Below are 23,284 nucleotides of genomic sequence, written 5' to 3' on the forward strand. Positions count from 1 at the left end.
TCGTTAACATTCACCACAGAGAACAGATGATGTCTCAATTTAAAGGCAATGGCCGGAATTCTCTGGTCATCGGGATTCACTTTTCCCGCCGGCGGCATACTGGCGGCAGTGGGTTTCGCGGCAGTGTGGGGTGGTTTCAATGGGAAATTGACAAACCGAGGGAGGAGAGAATCCTGTCACCAGCGAACTATGTGCGGCCAAGAAACACGTGGCTGGGGGACCGGTGAATCTCGCCAGCACCTTCAATAGTGCAGCATTGGATGGTGTGGCAGACTTGATGGGATAAATGGCCTACTTCTGCTGCTGCATCTTATGGTCTTATCATCTTAGCATGTCCTTAGTCTTGCACTGGAGTGTTAGCTGAAGTGAAGTTGGAATGAACCCACAATGTTCTGACTCATAGCTAAGAGTGCTGCCATTGAGTCAAAGCTGGAAACCTTGACAAAATTTACATTCCTTCAGCTGAATGGAAGCAGGGATAGCCTGATCCAATACATTGTCAGGATCCTCCCATATATATAACTGCGTACAAATTTCACTTTACTGTGCTTAACTCAAAATAACATTTCTGATGCCTTTTTGGTAAGGATTCGTAATTAACTTGTGAATGGTAGAATTGTCAGGGAAACAACAAACATTGTTGTTTATCATTTACCTTCCTTTCCAGATGCTGTCACTATTTAAACTTTATGCTTATTCGATCATTTTTTTTCAGTGGAAGAACTGTACCCATTTATTTTGAGACTGCTAAGCATAATGGAAGGCCCTAGAAAAATAAATAGCTCTCTCAACCTTTTGAAGACCACATCCAATGCATGAAACTCTGATTTTTGTTTGATTTCTGGTATTTAATTTGTACTATGCTCCTTTAGACTATGACTCCAAAGATGTGTCCCCAGATTTTTTATCTATGCATGGGCATCCTCACTCCAAGCCTGAAGCTGGAACTTTGACCCATCGATTAATGTTGCACACTAGTTGGTGGAGTGTCTAATGTTTTTGTGAGACCTCTGTGCTCTAGTGAAGCAGAAACAACAGTCTTAAGGCCAATTAACTATGTGCACTGTCCTTTATAACGTTAAATGAGGTAGACATGAAGAGCAGCGTAGAACAAAATGATGTATAATAGTGAAAGGGGGGTAGAATTACAGGATTATGGGAAAGAGCAGGGTTGTGGGACTAATTTGACAGTTCTTTGAAAGAGTTGGCACAGTAGACCAAATAGCCTCCTTATGTGCTGCATGATTTTGTGATATTAGTCAGATATCCATGGCAGACCATGCTGGAATAAAGTTAAAATGAGGTCTTTTTAACACAGTATACATTTCTGAGGAAAACATTTACAACAATCTAACCTTAAAGGCAACCATATTCACCATGTGCAGAATGTTATGGAAAAGGTTGCGACAAAGAACAATGGTTTTCTGACACTTCAAATCACTGTCAGCTTTTGGATGAAACATGAAGAAGTGATCGAATCTGCTGTCTCAAGTGGACATAAAAGATCCAATGGCTTTGGTTCATAGAAGAACAGAACGTTATCCCTTGTGATGTTAGCCTTTGTGACTTGGCCAATATTCCTCCCTCAACTAACTTCACTAAAGCAGGTTTTCTGGTCATTATTTCATTACTATTTGTGGGACCTTGCTCTGCACGTTAGCTCATTACAACAGTGACTATGCTTTAAATATTCTTTGTTGGCTGTAAAACACTCTGGGACAATCTAAACTCATGAAAGGTGCTATATAAATGCAAACTTTCTTTTTTGCATTAAAATTGGAAGCAGGCATCATAATGTCAGCTCTGGATGAAAGAAACTACAAACCTATAATAGGAGAATAAAATGGTTGGCACTGGAAAGATTATCCAATCCAATGTTGGACCAAATTTTGAGGTCATAGTTAAAGGCCAGTGAAAATAAATCTAATGATGACAGCAAAATGTACAGAATCCTGAATAGCTTCATCTGGACACAGTTTGCCCTAAGCCTCTTTGTGGATCATTGGGAATGACATTTGATAGTAATGTAAAAGAAAAGAGCCTTTCTAAAAATATGAGGCATGGACCACTAAATATTCTGAGTACTGACTACTGTGAACCATTTTTTTTTATTGGATTATGGGATGAAGCATAAGGTTTTCATAAATGTAAACTGAGACCCATGTAGCTACTGGAAAAAAAATGACTATATACTAAACTGGCTGCTTCCAAACCCCATTTTCACTGTGAAATGTGGTTTATATAAGATAAATCTGTAAATTCAGATGGCAACGTTTGTGAAGCCATTTGGAAATTCTGACTATTCAAGAGTTCCCTTTGATTGTTATTGTGAAAGCTGGTATTATGCTGTGGTTGGTACTGCTGAATTCATTCTGAAAACATTTGCATTGAATTTTGTTTTTTAACCTGAAGCCTTTTTTTTTGCAAATGTCACAAGTTAAATTAAACTGAATTTCCATTTCAAGCAGAACATCATCAAGAATGACTATTTTTTTCAGCAGAAACTTATGCCTAACATAATGTGAATTTTCAGTGATTCTTTTTCAGTGCCCTTTTCCCCAACGCTCTTATGCCTCGTCTGTTCACAAAAAAAATTGTAATTGACTATTCCGACTAGTACTTCTGTAATGATGTGGAACGAAAAGATAGCAAAACTTGTAAAAATTTGTTGCTATGCATTCAACTATAAAAAGGACCGTTAAGTCAAAGCAGTGATGTGTGCAGCTCACAGTCAATAAAAGGTCACTTCATTAATAGTGTTAATTCTATTTTGTACAGAAGTAATATATTTTGATTTCTTAGTGAAGGCTGAGCAGTCACTGAATGCTTAGTTAACAATATTGAAAGAGCAATGATTCTGAGAAGTGGACACGCTTTGCGCCATGTTTAATAAACCACATAAACCTTTTCCAATTAGGCCATTTCCATGGGCACAGTGGTTAGCACCGGTGCTTCACAGCTCCAGGGACCCGTGTCTGCGTGGGTTTCCTCCGGGTGCTCCGGTTTCCTCCCACAAGTCCCGGAAAATGTGCTTGTCAGGTGAATTGGACATTCTGAATTCTCCCTCAGTGTACCCGAACAGGCGACGGAGTGTGGCGACTGGGGGATTTTCACAGTAACTTCATTGTAGTGTTAATGTAAGTTTACTTGTTGTGATGATATGCATAAAATATTATACATGACCTCCGATCAGCAGGTGGCAGTGTAAGTCGACCATGCGGCTCTGTGCTTCGAGGCAGTTGGGAGTAAGTTGGGTTGGGGGATAGACTTATTTTATAGAAGCTCTATAATAGTTGGTCAGTGTTAGTAGTTTGTTATTTATTTATTCCAGTTACTTTTACCATGCAGTTGTTTCATAATAAATTATTTAAACTAGATGTTCTGTAGTGCATCATTCCTATTGGCTAGTCGACTGAACATGACACTTGTGACACTAATAAAGATTATTATTATATGTCATAACCAAACTGTCATTATTTATAGTGCGCCTGAATTCCAATTAAAGTGGTAACAAATGAAGAAATAAAAAGAGCTTCTGACTAATAGAAACTAATTTTTATTGAAAAGTACTCAGTGTCCTGCACGGATGCTTCAATTTTATTAAGTCATTTATCTGAAACAACCCTAGTTATCATTTATTTTTAACATCAAAAAGTGACTCCATCAGCTATTGCAAGATAGAATATCTTCAATTGTACCTGTTTGCTAAATTATATAGGGCAACATATCAGTGGTAACAATATAGAAGACACACTCTCAGGCAGCAAACAGGTTACTCATCACAGCAATATTTGATTGTATCGCTGTTGTTTCTTTATTCTGTTTGGAATTGAAGTTTTATGGGTTTTGTTAAATCTTGTCTGCAATGGGAAATGGACAGCAGCCATATCAAGTGTTTCTGGAGCCTATGATGAGATGCACATTTTTCACAGTTGGAAGGAAACTGAGACAATGCCAATCAAAATTGCTTCATGCATTTTCACTCACTCTGTATAAAACCGATATGTTAATGAGACACTTCATTTGTCTCAGCCGACAAGCATATTTCAAAATTGAAAAATCGAAATTAAACAATGATTTCCCTAATTGAACAACTCCTAAAAGTTTCCAGCTTAACTCAGTGAACTTCAGCACGCCGGTTATGCCTCTCGGTGACTATTCCAGTAGGCCTGGACTAATGAAGATTTGAATTCAAATTCCAGCATGGCAGCTGAAAAACCTCAATTCAATTTATTAAATAAACCTAGAGTAAAACATTAGCATGTGTAATCGTGACTAACAAACTCCTAAATAGTTGTCAAACTCATCTGATGTGTCATTTAGTGTAAGACCTGTTATCCTTGTCCTGGATAGCCCACATTATTTCCAAACACATGCCAACTCTTAATTGCTTCTGCAGTGGCCTGGTCAGACACTTAGTTGTATCAAGAATAAAAGCAGACAGTGCTTCATGACTAAGGTCCACCACCACATTTTTAAGGCAACTGGGGGTCATAATAAATGCTTGCCTTGCCAGGTTACCATATCTTGTGAATGAATTTTAAAGAAAGGCTGCTATTTATCTATTTTAAATGTGTGTGTTTGTGAGCAGAAAGGAATATTTTTGTCAGTTGGACCTCTATTGCATATTATATCCGTTGGTTTCTGCATTTTTTTTGCCCTTTGCTCCATTACATTTGTTTTTGTTTATTCAAGTTTTTTTTGCATTCAATTGGCTAACAGCACCATGCAATAACTAGACGTTTAATACCTACGGGATAAAGTCTTCATGCCACTTGGATAATAACTCATTCAGAACTCACCCAGTTAGCAACTGCAGTAATCGAGACTGCACTGAGTGCCAGCAGTAACCATAGAAACCGGCACCAAATAACTGTTGCCAAGGTTTACATGGTGTCAGCATTACCACCAAAGCGCAGTAGGGTGATAGAGCTGATACAATTCTGCTGGCTCTCTGTCAATGCCTGCAATTAACCTGTCACCGTGGCAACCATGGGCTGACTCATAATAGTTTATTTTACGTGAGGGGAAAAGTTGCCAGACAGGTCACAAATTATTTTCTAAGATGAAAGTTAAGTTCGGATTTTTAACTAAACGTAACATTGGAACAAATACATTGCGCAAATAGAATGGAGCAGAAGAAAATGTTGAATATCCCGTTGCTTATAAGCAATGTAGTGGCTTTCAGTTGTAGAATAAATATCCTGATAATCCACCGAAGTATTTCAATGTAATGGTTATACTAAATTTATCACTTGTCGACTTATTTAGCCAATTTTTCTGATGAGAGTTGTTGCTGAAATTGGTAAACCAATTTCAAAATATGTGCTGGTAATGCATTTCCAAAGGAACTTATTTCAGTGCATTATACTTCAGACTTCTGCTAGGTACATCAGATTATTTCTATTTCATGCATTCCACATTTTCAGGATATTGTGGTCTTAACGGATTGAGGCCTGCTGACACTCCTGTGAGTTTGTAAACCTATGCTGCAGAAACAGCTGTTGTTCTCATATAAAGGTCAATTTAATTGCCTTGGAAGTGATTGTTAACTATGGTTCACCTTACTAGTTCTACATGCTTTGGGAAAATAACTGCCCCTGCATGCATTTCAACCTTCTTGCAATCTGAAGTATGAGACATTAGGAAAATCATAAAATCCTTAGAGCGCGCAAGATTCTGCACAACATTCCGAAAGAGCACCCTGCTTACGCCCTATCCCCTTCCCTATTCCCACAACCTCACATAACCTTTGGGCACTAAGCAGAAATTTAGCATGGTCAATCTACCTAACCTGTACATCTTTGGACTATGGGAGGAAACCGGAGCACCACATGGAGAGAACATGCAAACTCCAGTCACCTGAGGTCGAAATCAAAACTGACTGCAAATCTAACCACAGTATAATATGTTATCCAAAATGGTCCTGCTTTTGTACCATTAATGTGTTCAGGAATGTGAGGGTTAATGTAGGGTTGGGGAAACAGCATTATGATGCAGGAAGTCACATGAGAGTAGAAATAGCAGTGAGTCTGGTAGAAATTGGCATGAAGGTAGCAGCTGGTCAGAACTGTATCCTATACACATGTATATAATTATGTATTATTCATAAACGATTATTTTTCAACCATACAAGCCTCTAGATTTCTTCATAAGACAGCATGCAGTCTTACAAAATGTTAGCAGCAGGTGAATAACCCCAAAACCCTTCAGAATGAAGAAATAAAGAAACTGTAATCTGACCTGAAAGACGTGCGACGAACTTGAAGACCTTGAATACACAGCTGGAGAGTGTTGAAGAAGCTCCATTACAGGCGTGCAGGCTGAAGGGTGGAAGAAAATTCCACTGAGTAGCATAAATGGACACCACTGGAGTCTGTTGCGAGACCTGATCATCAGCAGAACCAAAGGAGCTAGCCAGATCGCAAACGGATGTGCAAATTCCAAAAAAAGCTGGATAAACAATTTTATATCCAGTGCAGCTTTAAGAATGCTGCAGCATGAATTGAGGGTCAGCAAGATAACACATGCCCACTGCATGTGAAAAAAATTTAAGAGAAGTCCAAACAAAAAAATTCAGTCTCGCTTTGATTCTCCAAACTCAGGAAAGCAACTGGCTGGTCAAAATGCTGTGTTCAAAAGATTTTCTGCAGAATCGCTGAAGTTCAAGATGGCTCTTTAACAATAATGGGCGCCCGTCAAATCCTGACGAGCACAGGAAGAAAAAAAATGATTACTGCATCACCATTTAAAAATAAAATTGAATTCATGTGCTGAAAACAACCATGGACATTAAATCAGCAATGCCAGGCTAATTAAGGCAGATGAGATAATTGGGTGTTGTGGAGAAGAAGATTTTTAAGCTATAACATCAGGCTTGAATAAGGAAACAGAGGCTGGACAAGTCAATACACTATTATATTCAGTAGGCCCAATAGCTGACAACATAATTACCTGACAGACATGAATGGATCTTCCAATAACTTTGAAAAGGTCATGAAATCCTTTGACCGAAGAAGCAATCAAATTTTGGATCCATCAGAATTTACAGTAGAGTCCAAAAGCTTGGGGAACCCATGAACTCTTTCATCAACAAGTTATACATATTGGCTGAAGGCTGTGAATATGGTGGCCTTAAGTTGGATCTCGTAAGAGATCAAATAGTAGTAGGAGTGGCCGTTGATGCCTTCAATCTTAATTAGCTCCGTATTTTAAAAAAAATCCAAATCATCAGACAATGAGGTCCACCAACAAAACCGATCCATTTTGCATGGTGAAGTTAAATTGTGATTATGAGTAACCTTAACCATTCAGCTCATAAAGCAACACTGTATGTTCTCAGAGGAATCCAACTACTGATAATAGACGTGATTCAAGAGCGTTTCCAATAATTGATTCTGTAAGTCATCCGTAATCAACCCTTTCATCTCCTGAGCAGAGTTGCCTGATGTTATAGTCTTAATGTGAGTCAACTAGAAAAGGTATGGAGGTGCCACACACTTATATTTCTTACAAACACAATGAGAGCTTTATTGGGAGATGTTGCTCTTACAATCTAAGGTGAAGAACTGAAGCCCACGCAAACCCTCTCTGTTGAAAGTCGTCAGAAACAGAATATGAATTTGTCCTTGTGTCTCTGTTCAGAAGTATCACTGCTTAGATTTCCCGATGGAAAAACTTCTTGAGAAGTTTCAGCGATTTCACTTTGTGAAGCTAGTAGTTAGTCAGTATGACATCGCCACACTCTCTCTCATCATCCATCTGTACCGTGTACGATACTGGGCCTGCTTTTACTAGGATAACTGCAGGTACCCATTTCTCATTGACCGTGTAGCTTTGGACTAGCACTCCTCTCCTTGAGTGAATACTCATTTTTTTAGAGTTTTGTTCCCTTCAAATAACCTGTGCTGGTATCAAAAGTTCAAACTGTGTTCTCAGTTTCCTTCTGAACAGCAGCATTGCTGGTAAACATTTGTGTTGTGGCGTGTGCAGTGTTCTGGTGAGTCATTAAGAATTTGTTCACTCTTCTTGCCAATATACCTTGGTGCTTTAATGCAATGATGGAATCCTTCAGTGACAGTATAAATCACTTAGCCAATCCATTTGTCACAGGATGGTATAGAGTTGACTTTTGCGATCTATACCAATTCCTTTTAAGTAGTCTTCGAGCTCCTTATTAGTGAATTGAGCTCCATTGTCACTTATGACCTGCTTTGGTCTACCAAATCTTGCAAATAATTAATCCAGAATTAATAATAGATAATTATGTCATCATGTACATCCACAATCACCAGGATCATATGACTCTCTATTGGACCAGCGTAGTCTATGTGCGTACTTTGCCATGACTGTGTCAGCTATTCCCAAGGAAATAGTGGAGTTTTCCTTAGCTTTGCACAGGAATGACATCGTCCCACTTTATCTTCGATTTGAGCCTCTAATCCTGGCCACCAAAAATAACTGCGTGCCGGTTCCTTCATCCTCACCACACCAGGATGTCCTTCATGTAGTTGATCAGGGACTTTATTATGCAAGCATGGGGACAGCGCGGTGGCGAAGTGGTTAGCGCTGGCCGGCGGAGGCCCTTCCGCGCCGGTTGGCGTGGCGCCAAGCCCCTTCCCCGCCAGCTGGCGGGGCACAAATCACTCCGGGGCTAGCCTAGCCACTGAAGGTGCGGAGGATTCCGCACCTTTGGGGCAGCCCAACGCCGGAGTGGTTCACGCCACTCCTTCTCGCCGGAGTTGTCCGCCCCGCCGATTACAGCAGAATCCTGCCTCTGATGTTTTTTCTTTTGGAAAGTGTAGTACGAGGTCCCTGAATGAGTGGGTTGTCAGATGACAAGTGGCTGGTTAAACTGTGCTTATATTGAATTTAGAAGAATAAGAAACAGGGTGAAAATTTCCATTTGAAAATCTCTTTCGTTGCAAGGGAAGGAACAGGGCATTGTGCCCAAATTGGCGCCGGGCATGGATCTCAATTTTGGCCAGATGCCGGATTCTCTGCATGATTCGTGTTTCCTGCGTCGCGAGGTGGATCTTATTGATGCATTGAAAATTCTGAAAAGCACTGACTGGGTAGATCCTGGGACGTAGGACAGGCTTTTTAGAATGTTGGTGTTCTCTTCCCTGTCACTCGTACAGTCAGTGGGGAACCCATCCATACTGCTCATGGCAGCATCACAGCCTTTTAGCAAAGAACTGTCAGCCAATCTGATTGGCCAGCAGCTCTGTTATCCCAGCAGCACTGGAGGCAGCAGTAGCCAGGACTGGGACTCTGGAAGTATAAGCAATCCCCATATCAGGACCCTGAGGAAGTCTTGACCCATGCACCACAATTGCCTTGGAAGTTAAAACATCTGATGGTCAGATTTTCATTGTCCGGAAACCACCACGTATGTAATTTATGCTGATCTCATTGTTGGAGACCCGGGATGGAATTTACCAGCTGTTCACGCTGGCAGGAAATTCCAGTCCCACGCTTTCCCATAGGTTTCATGGCAATGAGGGGTGTACTCAATGGGAAATCCCGTTGACAACGGCAAGAGTGGTAGATCCTGCTGGCGGGCTACCTCTGCTGCCGAAAAACACATGGCGGGGTGGATACTAAATCCCACCCTTGGGCTAAACACTCCTTACTTGGATATTTAGTCGAGAATTGTTACTCTGGTATAACTCAATGAACAACAGTGCAATCCAATCCATCACTCACCACACTGGTAATCTGATATCCGCAACAATCTGAGACCCAACTATCCACATCACAAACCCCCCCAAATTGAATATCGAAAATCGTCCAATCCGACTACTCACCCCTCATACCCTCCTCGACCCGGGCTACGTACCCCCAACCTGACTCCCCACTCCCATCCACTCACTCATATTCATCCACCCACTTACTCTTCACTCGTTCGCCTACCAATTCACTCACCCACCCACTCATTCACCCCCTCACACTCTCACTCTCTAATCCACTCACTCTCCCGCACACTCACTAACCCACTCACTCACCCACTCACCCACGCACACCCACTCACCCACACACCCACTCACCCACACACCCACTCACTCACCCACTCACTCACTCACTCACCCACTCACTCACCCACTCACTCTCCTGCACACTCACTAACCCACTCACTCACCCACTCACTCACTCACCCACACACCCACTCACCCACACACCCACTCACTCACCCACTCCCCACACACCCACTCACCCACACACCCACTCACTCACCCACTCACTCACTCACTCACTCACCCACTCACTCTCCTGCACACTCACTAACCCACTCACTCACCCACTCACCCACTCACACTCACTCACCCACACACCCACTCACCCACACACCCACTCACTCACCCACTCCCCACACACCCACTCACCCACACACCCACTCACTCACCCACTCACTCACTCACTCACTAACCCACTCACCCACTCACACCCACTCACCCACTCACCCACTCACCCACTCACTCACCCACTCACTCACTCACCCACTCACTCTCCCGCACACTCACTAACCCACTCACTCACCCACTCACCCACCCACTCACTCACACATCCACTCACTCACCCACTCACTCACTCATCTACTCACTCATCCACTCACTCACTCATCCACTCACTCATCCACTCACTTACTCATCCACTCACTCACTCATCCATTCACTCACTCATCCATTCACTCACTCATCCACTCACTCATCCACCCACTCACTCACTCATCCACTTACGCATCCACTCACTCATCAACTCACTCACCCACTCACTCACTCACCCACCCAGTCACTTACTCACCCAGTCACTCACTCACTCACCCACTCACTCGCCCACTCACTCACCCGCTCACTTATTCACTCACCCACTCACTCATCCACTTACGCATATACTTACACATCCACTCACTCATAAACTCACTCACCCACTCACCCACTCACTCACTCACCCATTCACTCACCCACTCACTCTCCCGCACACACTCCCACACACACTCCCACACACTCACCCACTCACTCTCCCGCACACACTCCCACACGCTCACCCACTCACTCACCCACTCTTTCTTCCACACACTCACTCACCCATTCACTCACCTTCCAATCCATTCACACACTCATCCACTCACAGAACCACTCACCCACCTACCTACTCATTAACCCATTCACCTGCTACTAACTCAACCACCCACCTACTTACCCATGCACCAATCACTCCTCACCCACCGAATAACTTATCCACTGTTGCTCACCAATCACTCACTACCCAATCATTTACTCACTCTTGGCAGCACGGTAGCACAGTGGTTAGCACAGTTGCTTCACATCTCTAGGGTCCCAGGTTGAATTCTGGCTTGGGTCACTGTCTGTGCAAAATCTGTACATTCTCCCTGTGTTTGCGTGGGTTTTCTCCCACAGTCCAAAGACGTGCAGGTTAGGTGGATTGGCTTTGATAAATTGCCCTTAGTGTCCAAAAAAGGTGAGGTTGGGTTAGGGGAATGTGTGGAGGTGTGGGCTTGGGTGGGGTGCTCTTTCGAAAGGATGGTGCAGACTTGATGGGCTGAATGGCCTCCTTCTGCACTGTAAATCCTTTGATATGATTCACTCTCACTCACCAACCCCACTGAGAGACTTGAGACCTTTAAAAACTTACCTGAATACAGTAACGGGTGTTGTAAAAAGATGGTGTGTCCCCTAGCTGCTGCTGTTCACCAGCTGCCCTGGATCACGGATTTGTGGTTCCAGCCAGGATTGGAGATCCTGGCCAGAAGTGCACAAAAAGGTAAGCACGCAATGATCTCCACAGTCAGCAGCGGAAGATCTGGCCCAATGTGATCTCTACCAAATGATACATTATAATTGGAAGCCATTCCAGATCCAGCACATATATGGTATACGGTTTGGATCATTAGGGACTCATTCATTTGGAAAACTGCAGTTTGACATGACCACAAAATAAGTATTTTTGGAGAAGCCTGAGCTGTAGCACTTCTCTCAGTTGAAGGCAATTAATTGCATCAATTAGCACTTGACCTTTCAACTCTACGATAGACCTAGTTTAAAGTGTCAGGTAACTATAGGCCAACTCAATCAAACCATCATGCATTGGCCTTTAAAATCTTTATTTGCAGTTGATGAAATCATTTCCGATTTACTTCAGAATTAATTCAAATTGACCTTTTGTTTTAAGTTTGTACTTGCTCTCATGTCATCAATTGTATTTGTGGTGACAAGTTGATCAGATTCCTTTCTCAGATTTCTTTCGATGTTTTGCATTCTTCACATTTTCATATTTTGAATACTCTTTCTGGTCTTTCTGGAGAAGTTGAGACTTTAGGGGCGGGTTTGTTGGGTGCCGACGCCGAAATCGCTTTTGGAAAGCTCCGCCCCCTCATACGCCGCACGCCGTGGGGACAGTCTCAGGATGCTACCTGAGGCCCTCCCTCAGTGCGTAAAACGCCACTGTTCCCACGCCAGCGTCAGCACTTATTCTTCAAATTGGAGAATCCAGCCCCAGGTGTCCTCTGTTATGAAGCAATAATTCAGCATATTACCTTTGCTGGATTAAGTACTTGCACTTGGCTCTTAAGAAATCCTGTGATCATTCTCTTGGTCTTCTATTTAATGACCAGGGTGTGGGCTGTGGGGTTGAGGTTGGTGGGTTATGGTTTACGCATAGCCAGCGCCATGTTTTACTGCGCGACCGCTGCATGCCATCAGCCGTGCCAATGCTTGGCCCAACACCCGGCCATTCTCTGGCAGTTTATGGTGCGATCAGTGGGAGTTTCAAGCGGTGCCGTAACTAGCCCCTCATCGGTACCGGAAGTGAGGGGTTCGTGCAATTTTCCTGTTGTGAATCTCCCGCAGATTCTCCATTCACGCAAGCACTGAGCTTCTGAATCCAGCCCCAGGACTTTTAATTATGGCTGATTGACGTCCCATGGCATTATGCACAGGATTCTGTGCTGCTGCGGGGACCCCAGGAGGTGAGTAACCATCTTCGCTCCCGGGCCATGAGCCAGGGGGCACTGGGGTGCTGCCCCACTGCTTGAAGGGGGGTGGTGGAGCCCCGGGGTGCTAGCCTTGGTCGGAGTGGGCTGCCATCGTGAGGGGGAAGGCTGCGGAGCAGGGGGGTGGCTACCCAGGGTCTCGGCTGGGTGGTGGGAAATGGTGGTAGGGACTTGGGTATCTCAGCGCCTGTGAGTCTGCCATGCCACCCCATGGACCGTGTGTTCCTGTTCTGGGGGCAACACCAGCCCAGCTGCCCCACTGACCACCCATATCTCCCATTGGCCGTGCTGCTGAAGCCTTTTGCTATTTGGGAATTGGCAATCGTAGTTAAATGACCACTTCACAGCTCCCACATGGATCCCCATGGGTTGGCGTGCCATGTAGAAAGTGGGAGTTATTGCCCAGCATCCCAATCAGACCGTGTTGCCTGGACACTGTGCCTTTAACACTGCAGCAAGCAACACCACAGACACAGAGGCCAACATCCGAGAACACAGGGTTGGTCCCCAACACCGGGGACATTTTGGCAACAAGAAGGTGGGCATGTTCACAGGAGAGGGGACCAGTGCCTTGTCCAGGTAACGTTCCATGTGGGCATCTGGGGTACAGGGTGAGGGGTCGGCTGAGCAGGGGTCCTGCTGTGGCCATGGTTGTGTGGGCAGGGCATGTCGGATGGCGAGAGACAACCAGGGGGTGGGAGGAGGGAGCAATTGGGGCAGGGGAGCAATGGGAGATCCTAAGGTGGATCGGGGGGTGGGAGGAGGGAGCAATTGGGGCAGTGGAGCAATGTGAGATCCTTGGGTGGATCGGGGGGTGGAAGGAGGGAACAATTGGGGCAGGGGAGCAATGGGAGATCCTAGGGTGGATCGGGGGGTGGGAGGAGTGAGCAATTGGGGCAGGGGAGCAATGGGAGATCCTAGGGTGGATCGGGGGGTGGGAGGAGGGAGCAATGGGGAGGGGGGGGGGGGGCATGGGGGATCCTAGGGTGGAAGATACCGCTAGTTGTCAGTCTCACACCCTCTCCCAATTCCGCACAGATATTACACAAAGTGAACAATATCTGGGACTTGTGGAAGCTGCCCTCATGGTGCTGCGGCCAGGCGGCCAGTTAGAGAGGAGGCAGTGGCAGCAGCGGCAACACAGACTATGGCGAGTCCAACATGCGAGGAGAACCATGGAGGCCCTCATCATCTTCAGATTCTCCTATGACGAGGCTGTTTCCGACAGTTCAACAGCCCCCAAACCCCTTATTTCCTTCTCCCGCCCAAATCTCCCTCTCCCTTCCACTCCCTCAATCTCCCTCCCTCCCTTCCCACGATTTCTCTTCCCCGTCCAGCACCCCTCACATTTCCCACCCCCTCCCTTAACACGGCACCCTCCCTGACCACCCTGTTCCCCCACCGAGAGTCTGTGTTGGGGTTAGGGTTACTCCAGTTAGTTGGGCCTGTCCGTCACTGTCAGTGGGTCACTATACAACGCAGGAGAGTGATGACCACTCGCTGTGAGGGAAGCTCTGGTACTCCTCAGTCTCTGGAAAAGTGTGACTCCTGTCTTTCTTTTTTTTTAAAATAATTTTTATTGAAAAATGTTGTATTTATATAACAACAACGAACCGCAATAAAATACCAACAATAACAATAAAGATAACAGTCATAAACATTCGCCCATCCTTAATGAACAACAAAACATATTAACAACTTAAGTTAACACAATATTAAGTTAAATAACCATAGGAAAAAAAAATAGAAACAGTAAAGAACACCCTCCATTCCCCCCCCCCCCCACCTCCCTCTCCCCCCCCTCTCTCCAAGGCATCCGCCCAAGGCCCATCCTCTATCTGCTCCCCTAGTTCCCCCTCCCATTTAGCCTTCAGCTCCTCCACTGACGACTCCTCCACCTCCTGCATTACCTTATAAATGTCAGACACCTTCCCCTCTCCGACCCACACCCCTGAAAGCACTCTGTCCATCGCCCCCTGCGCATGGTCCTGGTAACATTCCATGCGGGTGTCTGGGGTACAGGGTGAGGGGTCCGCGGAACAGGGGTCCTGCTGCGGCCATGGTTGTGTGGGTTGGGCATGTCGGATAGCGGGAGGGAATTAGGGGGATGGGAGGAGGGCGCAATGGGGGAGGGGGGAGCAATGGGGGTTCCTAGGTTGGATCGGGAGATGGGAGGAGGGAGCAATGTGGGAGGGGGGAGCAATGGGGGATCCGAAGGTGGAAGACACCGCTGGTTGTCAGTTCACACCCTCTCCCAAATCCTCACAGATTGATGCATGATCAATTGTACAAAGACCAGAGTTGGATCCAACTGAGGCTTTATTGCTCTAAGATGTGTGGCCTCCCACAGCAGCTGGCGAAATGGCTGCTGAATAAGGACACGCATATTTATACTCTGTCTACTGGGCGGGGCCAGCAGGCAGGGACTACCGGCGAACCTATAGTACAGGTCCTACCTTACATCACCTAATACAGGTGTAACAGTGGTTTACCACATTCACCCCCTGTTAAAATTGAGTCCGGCAGGGATGGTGGCGAACTATATACAACGATGAATTTATATTTACAGCATTTAATCAGGAAAAAAATGTCTTTTGATGTCTGGTGCCAGTTAGAGATTTAACCGGTCCAGTGCCTTGATGTTCCGCTGCGATTGACGTCGCGGTGGCGGCGATATCGGTGCTGGCCTGATGTTCGGTGACTCCGGGAGCGTGCCGAAATCCTCTTCGTCCTCGGGCGTGGGCAGGAGAAGGACGGATGGTCCTGGTGGGGTTCATGCTGGGAGTGCTGGGGGAGGGGAGGGTGGGACCGGGCCGGGGAGGTGTGTGTGTGTGGAATCTGCTGGTGCCAGGTCCCTGAGGGAGACAGTATCATGGCAGCCGCCGGGGTACACCATGTAGGCATACTGGGGGTTGGCATGGAGCAACTGCACCCTTTCCACCAACGGTTCCGCCTTGTGGAGTTGGACGTGCCGACGGAGCAGGACTGGGCCTGTCGCTGCGAGCCAAGTGGGGAGCGACACCCCGGGTGTGGACTTCCTGGGGAATGCAAAGAGACATTCATGGGGTGTGTTGTTAGTAGCGGTGCATAGCAGTGACCGAATGGAGTGCAGTGCATCAGGAAGTACCACCTGCCAGCGAGAGGCTGGGAGGTTCCTGGACCGTAGGGCCAGTTGGACAGCCCTCCATACCGTCCAGTTCTCCCTCTCTACCTGCCCGTTTCCCCGGGGGTTGTAGCTGGTCGTCCTGCTGGAGGAGATCCCTCTGATGAGCAGGAACTGAGGCAGCTCATCACTCATGAATGAGGATCCCCTCTCACTGTGGATATAGGCGGGGAAACTGAACAGAGCTAAGATAGTGTTTAGGGCTTTGATGATGGTGGCAGACGTCATATCGGGGCATGGGATGGCGAAGGGGAACCTGAAGTACTCATCGACCACACTGAGAATCTATGTGTTTCGGTCAGTGGAAGGGAGGGGCCCTATGAAATCCACGCGGAGGCGTTCAAAGGGGCGGAAGGCCTTCACCAGGCGTGCACGGTCCGGCCGGTAGAAGTGCGGCTTGCACTCCGCACAGACCTGGCAGTCCCTGGTGATTGTCCGTACTTCCTCAACGGAGTAGGGCAGATTGCAGGCCTTGACAAAATGGTACAGACGAGTTACTCCCGGGTGACAAAGGCTGTCGTGCAGGACCCGGAGTCGGTCTACTTGTACGCTGGCACATGTACCTCGGGATAAGGCATCTGGGGGCTCGTTGAGTTTGCCGGGGCGATACAAAATCTCGTAATTATAGGTGGAGAGCTCGATCCTCCACCGCTAGATTTTATCATTTTTGATCTTGCCCTGCTGCGTATTATTGAACATGAAGGCTACCAACTGTTGGTCAGTGAGGAGAGTGAATCTCCTGCTGGCCAGGTAATGCCTCCAATGCCGCTTAGCTTCAACGATAGTTTGGGTCTCTTTTTCGATGGATGAGTGCCGAATTTCTGAGGCATGAAGGGTGCGGGAAAAGAATGCCACGGGTCTGCCTGCCTGGTTGAAGGTGGCTGCTCAGGTGACGTCCGATGCGTCGCTCTCTACTTGAACGGGCAGTGTCTCATCTACTGTGTGCATCCCGGCCTTGGCTATATCGGCTCTGATACGGGCGAAGGCCTGTTGCACCTCGGCCATGAGGGGAAAGTGGGTGGACTGAATGACTGGGCGGGCCTTGTCCGCATAGTTTGGGACCCACTGGGCGTTGTATGAGAAGAACCCCAGGCAGCGTTTGAGGGCCTTGGGGCAGTGAGGGAGGGGAAGCTCCATGAGGGGGCGCATATGGTCGGGATCGGGCCCCAGAACTCCGTTCTGGACCACATAGCTGAGGATGGCTAAGCGGGTCATGCTAAACACGCACTTCTCCTTGTTGTAGGTGAGGTTGAGGAGAGTGGCGGTGTGGAGGAATTTGGCGAGGTTGGCATCATGGTCCTGCTGGTCATGGCCGCAGATGGTGACGTTGCCTAGGGGTGGGAAGGTGGCCTTCAAACTGTACCGGTCGACCATTCGGTCCATCTCACTTTGGAAGAACGAGACCCCTTAGTGACGCTGAAGGGAACTCTTAGGAAATGGTAGAGACGACCGTCCGCCTCGAAAGCGGTGCATGGACGGTCCGATTTACGAATGGAGAACTGGTGGTGGGTGGATTTGAGGTCTACGGTTGAGAAGACCCGGTACTGTGCAATCTGATTGACCATATCAGATATGCATGGGAGGGGGTATGCGTCGAGCTGCGTATACCGATTGGTGGTCTGGCTGTAGTCTACGACCATTCTGTATTTCGCACCAGTTTTAACGACAACCACTTGGGCTCTCCAGGGGCTGTTGCTGGCCTTGATAATACCCTCCCAAAGCAGCCGCTGGACCTCGGACCTGATGAAAGTCCTGTCCTGGGTGCTGTCCGGTCTGCTCCTGGTGGCGACGGGTTTGCAATCCGGGGTTAGATTGGCGAAGAGGGAAGGCGGATCAACGTTTAGGGTCGTGAGGCTGCACACAGTGAGGGGTGGTAGGGGCCCGCCGAATTTGAGAGTTAGGCTCTGGAGATTGCACTGGAAGTCCAGGCCTAGGAGCAGGGTAGCGCAGAGGTTTGGGAGGACGTAGAGGCGGAAGCCGCTGAATTCTACGCCCTGGGCCATGAGTGTGACCATGCAGAACACCTGGATCGCGACGGAATGGGATCCGGAGGCCAGGGAAATTCTTTGGTTTGCGTGGTGGACCGCGAGAGAGCAGTGCCTTACCGTATCCGGGTGTATGAAGCATTCGGTGCTCCCGGAGTCCAGCAGGTAAGAGGACACATGGCCGTTGATTTTCACATGGTCGATGTGGTGGCCAGGTTGTGCGGACGAGAATGGGCAATCGTGATCAGTCGTCGGGGCCCACTGGCCGCACGTGGCCCCGGGGAGATGAAGATGGCGGTGCCCACTGGTCGCGCGTAGTCCGGGGAGATGAAGATGGCGGCGCCCATTGTGTGTAGACTAGAGGGGTGGGGGTGATAGCGGCGACTGCACGTGCCTGGCACACTGCGATGAAGTGCCCCTTTTTGCCGCAGGCCTTGCAAAGGGCAGCGCGGGCTGGGCAGCGTTGGCGAGGGTGTTTCTGCTGGCCGCAGAAGTAACATTGGGGACCCACAGTGTGCACGGGCTGGCATGTGGCGCAGGCATACTGGCTGGGTAAGGCCCCTGCTGGGGCGGCCGTCTGTGGGTCCACGAGGGTAGGAGGGGTAGGCCGCACAGCTGGTGGGGTAGGCCTGGATGTTGCGTGAGGCGACCGTCATGGAGAGCGCTAGCTTCTTTGTTTCAGCTCGGTCGAGTGTGGCCCTTTCTAACAGTCTTTGGCGTATGAGGTCCGACCTAATCCCCCATACGAACGCGTCCTGCATAAGAAGGTTGGAATGTTCGGTGGCCATAATGGCCTGACAGTCACAGTCCCGGACGAGTGGAATTAGGGCCCACCAGAAGTCTTCTATGGACTCACCAGGGAGTTGAGAGCGAGTGGTGGGTACATGCCTGGCGAAGAGCGTGTTCGTTTTCTGTGCGTAGTTTTCTTTGAGGAGTGCCATGGCTTCGGCGTAGTTCGGGACGTCCTGGATCAGCGGAAACACATTGGAGCTCAACCTTTAGTACAGGATCTGTATCTTCTGTGCCTCTGGAAGAGGGGTGGTCGCTGTGTTGATATAGGCCTCGAAGCAAGCTAGCCAGTGATTAAAGTCCTTTTTGGGGTCGCTTGATTGTGGATCCAGCTGCAGGCGATCCGGTTTGATTCGGAGGTCCATCTTTTAGAAAATCTTAGAGCAATAAATTGATGCACGATCAATTGTACAAAAACTAGAGTTGGATCCAACTGAGGCTTTATTGCTCTAAGATGTATGGCCTCCTTCAACAGCTGGTGAAGTGGCTGCTGACTGAAGACACACGTATTTATACTCTGCCTACTGGGCGGAGCCAGTAGGGACTACCGGCGAACCTGTAGTACAGGTCCTACCTTACATCACCTAATACAGGTATAACAATGGTTTACCACACAGATATTACACACAGTGAACAATATCTGGGACTTGTGGAAGCTGCCCTCATGGTGCTGCGGCAAGGTGGCCAGACAGCAGCGGCATCACAGACTATAGCGAGTGTCCGACATGCGAGGAGAACCAGGGAGGCCCTCATCATCTTTAGATTCTCCTATGACGAGGCTGTTTCCGGCAGCTCAACAGCCCCCAAACCACCTATTTCCTTCTGCCCAAATCTCCCTCTCCCTTCTACACTCTCAATCTCCCTCCCTCCCTTCCCGCAACCTCTCTTCCCCTCGACCATCCCTCACATTTCTCACCCCCTCCATTAACGCGCACCCTCCCTGACCACCTTGTTCTTCCACCGAGAATCTGGGGTTAGGGTTACTCCAGCGTGATTGGCCTGTCCGGCACTGTCAGTGGGTCACTATACAAGGCAGGAGAATGATGACCACTCACTTTGAGGGAAGTTCTGGTACTCCTCAGTCTCTGGGAAAGTGTGACTCCTGTCTTTCTGTTGACAACGCACTCACACCCATCCTCTGAAAAGGGCCTGCATTGGGGGCTTTTGATCTTGGACCACTGTGCCCAGTGGGGGGGCAGGGGAGTGGGGTGGGGGATGGAAGATGAAGGGCCTCAGGGGTGGGGACCACTCTGCCTGGGAGGCAGAGGTGAAGTGAACAGAGGGGAAAAGAGGTTGGCAGTGCGGTAGGCCCACTGTGAAGATTAACAGGGCAGCGGCTTCAGATGTCTGTGGTGTGGCATGTCATAAGAGTGAACATTTGACTGTGACAGGTTTCTCCTAACTAAAGATGGCAACCCCACTAATGCCCACACAAATGTTCCTCACTCTTCACGATCTTTCGTGGTCTAGTGGTACGCCTAGGTGTGTCCCCAGGCTGAACATCGGAGGTGGAGGCAGCCGGCTGCTTTCCATGCCCTGTGGCCTTTGATGCCCTTGGCAGATGCCCTCTGGAGGGCCTGGAGCTAAAGGGCTCCCGCAGACATACCAATGTCACTGTGTCACCCTGTTCTGCCCACTGCTCTTGAGATGCTCTGGTGTCAGGAGGGGGGCGGGGGGTGATTGAGAAGAACTGGAGACCACCATAGTCTCCTTGGTGGCAGACCCTAGGTTGGCCTCCAGCGCGTCCTCTTCATTGGCTGTACCCATAGGGCCCTGTGGACTCCATGGGATGGAGGGGCAACTGGAGTGAGCTCCGGAGGACTCTGAGTCGTCTGGCATTGCCCGTCCTGGAGGCTCCCCATTGTCTGCACCACGGTGTCCACGTGATCAGCGATAATCCTCAGTGACTGAGCCATGCTCTGCCGTACATCAGCAATATCCACCTGCATCTGGGACACGTTCCTCAGTGACTGGGGTAGGATGCCGAGGCCCTCAGCCATGGGCGTCACAGGCTGAGCCATCCCTTGGACATCACACTCAAGATGCGGATGTTGTGCTCCAGGTTTTCCACTGCAGTTGCAACCCCATCAGTGTTAGCCTCGGTGCCACGCATTATCGATGCCATCTCCTGCGCCCAAAGACTTTGGGACTCCATGAATCACCTTTGGATTGCAGAAATGTCGCTGACACCCCGTCCTGAGTCTTACAGGTGTGAGACCTTGTCTAGAGGATCAACATCTGGCTAGGATCTAGCTGTGTCCTGGGATCCAGCACACCTCTGACTGCTGTCAGCCTTTGATGTTCCTGCCTCCATCTGATGCACATCAGCAACTGAGTGGTGCTCACCAGATTGTGTCCCAGAAACCTGTGCACTTATGTCGGCCACTAAGGTGTGAGTCTCTGCACTGATGGAAGGTGGGGGTTGATAGCTGTGACGTCTAGCAGATGATCTCCTCGGGGCTCTCCTCCAAAGGGGGAGGTGGGGTGGGGGTGGCATGATTCCGGATGGCCCAGCCTCAACAAATGGAGGTCCTGCGTGACAATGGACATGTGGTCAGTGAGAGAGAAGGATCACTCTGTCTAACATGAGTAACTCACTTGAGACAGGTCATCAGGATGAAGAGGCAGTGGATCCTCACCTCTCTGGCACAGAGCAACCTCGCTGTTGCTGACTACTCTCTCCCAGGCAACCCCATGATTTCCAGGGTATGTTCCTCACAATGGGTGAGGACTCGAATCTCTGGGATTCCTCCCCCTGTCTTGGACGAGTGCTGGTGGCTGCCAGGGGGTTCTGAGGAAGGTGCCAGGATGTTCTGAGGAACAAGCTTGAAGATGGGATGTGGGGAGGCTGCCAGGTGTCAGCCAATGGATTGAGGGAGGGGGTGGATGCGGGAATTTAAGGGCAGCAGAGGAACTGATGCAAGGAGAGAGGCGATAACTAAATCTTGTAGTTCGTTGGAGGCCATTGGTCTTCTGCTGACATTGGACCTCCTTGTCATGCTGCGCACTTTGACAGGCACTGCCACCCAGGCAGCATTGCTCACCCTGTCGCTGGTTTTCCCACCCTCTTGTGGGAACAAGGTACCGTGCCTCTCACCCACAACATTGAGAACTTTGTGTGGTCGCCATCCCCAAAATGAGGAGCTGTCACGCTTGTGTGTTGACTGGGAGTGGTTGGTGAGGGAGCACTTAAATTGAACTCCCCCTTGGTAGTGGCAAGCAGCTGAGGTACAAGTCGGGCAAATCAGATGGCGAAAGAGCCAGTTATGTCGAGATTCCGGTAGGGGTGCATTTTTAGCACTAAGTGGTGTTTAGCACGGCCAGGTTCTTGCCAGCGCAGCCCCTACTAAACGTGACCAAAACCGGACTTTAACTTGGTCCGCTGAATCGTACCCATGAACTGTCATATTCTTCTCAATTATCAGGGAACATCCCCAAGGACCCCAATTGCAGCCTCTTGTCCCTGGCTTTCCAGTCCAGCAGCCTGCCAGACTGACCATTTGCCTGGCTGGCAACAGTTGAATAACATAATGATGTTAGAATGAGCATTTGCATGTAATGAAAATCTAACCCTGTTTAGAAAGATGTGTTTGCGAAGTTGGCACACAGAGGAAATCTCCCCTACAGCTTGGTATGACTGCTATAAATAGCCATTGTCTTTACAGCCTTTGAAAAAAGGGGCTGATTTATGATTTGAAGAATAATACACCGATCAACATGACATCTATAATGGGAGAATATTGTAGTGAATTGTAAAAGCGACAACTCGAGCGAATTTAAGACTAAAGGTCGTAAATTCAAAGCAAGTCAGGAAGGCCTCTGAGAATATCATTGTGTACAAAGAGATGCTTTTCTATATTTCATGACATTCAGAAGAACATTTAACATTGGATGGCACAGTGGTTAGCACTGCTACTTCACAACACCAGGAAGTGGTGTTTAATTCTAACCTTGGGGGACTGGCTGTGTGGTGTTAGCCCATTCCCCCTGTGTCTGCATATATCTCCTCCCCCAGTCCAAAGATCTGCAGGTTTGGTGGATTGGCCATGCTAAATTGTCGCTTATTGTGGGATTACGAGGATAGGGCGGGGGTGTGTGCCTGGGTGGTGTGCTTTCTCAGAGTGGTGGTGCAGCTTTGATGGGCTGAATGGCTTCCTTCTGCACTGTAGGGATTCTATGGTTACCCTTAACAAATGTACAGATAAAATTAAAGTATTTGAGCAGACGACTTCATAAATGAGCTGATTTTGATTGGGTTATTTTTCTCCCCTCGGTCTATTATTCCGTTGTATTCTATTATTCTGAGAATGGTGAGTCACCTACTTTGGGCCGAAG

This window comes from Scyliorhinus canicula, chromosome 14, assembly GCF_902713615.1.
Source record: "Scyliorhinus canicula chromosome 14, sScyCan1.1, whole genome shotgun sequence".
Taxonomy (NCBI): Eukaryota; Metazoa; Chordata; class Chondrichthyes; order Carcharhiniformes; family Scyliorhinidae; genus Scyliorhinus; species Scyliorhinus canicula.